Genomic DNA, 2,114 nt, shown 5'->3' on the forward strand with positions numbered 1-2,114 from the left:
TAGAGGTGTCACAAGAGAGTAACAAACATACAAAAAAAAAAAAAGAGGAGATAAGGACGATAGATGGTTGATAGGAAAGAAGGAGCAAACCACACCAGAGCACCCGCCAACCACCCACAAGGGAAAGGTACTGCTATCTGCGGCGAGTTGTGGCGTTCGTGATCAACAAACAACTCATGCTAGCCTTGATGGGGCAGACGACAGGATATTACGTCACCATAACAATATGGCAGGTAAGTGTCAGAAACATAGACGTATTATTAGGCTAATAACAGGTCTATGGTCAGAACAACGACAAAGAGAATGACAGAACCGTGTAAATCATAGACTTACATTGTAATATCCCCCTAGACCGGACTCTTGTCATGGCTGCCACTCTTTGCCCTCTATAAAATAAAAACGTCGCTGGGCTTGTGCGCACCACAGGCAAGCAAATGAAGGGAAAACCTGTCCCCGTGGTTTTATGCACCCCGCATAATTTAGCAAAATTTGATCATTTTTTGCATAATATCTCATTATTTGGCTCAACACCTTTTACGTCCATTTACAAACACATTCCTTTGAGGACTTCACCGAAAACATTGATTAAAGGCACAAAAATATAAATTTACAATTTCCATACTCCAGCCTTGGAATTTACCAAGCTTTGGCGGCCATTTTCTTGCTAATTTTACCTCTTAAATCAGGTGACCCCCACCTCCTTCAATCCAAAATATCTCCACTTCTATTGAAGATGGATGGGCATTTTTTCATTGAAAGCAAGACAAATGAACAAGCTTTAAGATTATACCAATAACTCAATATGACCAAAAATTGACGAGAGCCTGATTCCATCTCGCTGCCTAACATATAGAAAGAATCAGATCATACTTACAGCTAGGTTAAAAACAACGTTTTTACAAGCAATCTGAATACAAAATACTGAACACTTGCGCATGTGCTTTCACCATAAGACAAAACTACTCCTAAGATACAATGAAATTGTAAAGGTTTATATTATAGGTTTAACTCCCCTCTCTCCACACTGGGAGGTTACTCAAGGAGCTCATCGTGTCATGTATTATTATAAAGATTTCATGACATAAACGCAAGAATCTTTCCCCGTCGTTTTATGCAAGAAAAATTCTGAAATTATGCAAACTGGGCCCAAAAATGCGAAATTATGAGATTCTGTTAATTTTAACAAAGAATGATAAAGGAAAATAATCAGAAATTAGGCAAAAAATGCTCACATTTTGCTAAATTAGGCGGGGTGCATAAAACCACGGGGACAGAAGCATGAAAACAAAGTTAAATCTTAAATGCGTTTTGTTTTAGTAGAGGTTTCATGGCGCTCGCAACTGCATAAAGTCATATGAGCGCCAAGGGGTGGATGTCTACAGAGAAGTCCTTACAGGGAATCAGACTAACTCAGCTCACCTCTCTAGCTTCAAAATTACAAAGTCTGCTTCGACTATCAATGCACCCCGGAATTAGTGGGTCACAAGAGTGTGATAAACATACCAAAAAAAAAAGGAAAGGAAAAATAACGATAGTAAGGATTAGGAAAGAAAAAGCAGCAGTTCCCGGTTGCAGTTCAGGCACAGTTATGAGCATGACATCGATGAATCAGCCCATTTACAATTACAATTCTACCGTGCATAAGAACATGGTTAATGTCCCCCCTTTGGGAATGGCCTAAAGACACTTCAGTCAGTAGCACCACCCCCCGGGGGTTATAAGTTTGACTCCCCTCTCTCAACACTGTAAGGTTACTCAAAGAGGTCATTGTATGATACATATATATATATAATAAGGATTTCATGACATAAGCGCAAGGAAGAAAACAAAGTTAAATGTTAAATTAAATGCGCTTGGTAATGAACAAAACAAATGTCTCAAAAGTACATGTACCATTCCCCCATCCAAAGTTGTGACAAACGTGCATGAAGCTTGCTCCCATTTGGAAAACAAACTTAAGATTTCTTTTCAGTTTAGCTTCAGTAGGAGTTTTACGGCACTTGCAACACAAATAGGTCATGTGAGGGTCGAAGATTAGAGGTGTTACTAAAGAATAAAAGCTCTAACCTGGTTTGAACAAGCAGGATGACAACCAATAGAAAAAGGGAGGGGGG

This window comes from Aplysia californica, unplaced genomic scaffold (genome assembly GCF_000002075.1).
Source record: "Aplysia californica isolate F4 #8 unplaced genomic scaffold, AplCal3.0 scaffold00255, whole genome shotgun sequence".
Classification (NCBI taxonomy): Eukaryota; Metazoa; Mollusca; class Gastropoda; order Aplysiida; family Aplysiidae; genus Aplysia; species Aplysia californica.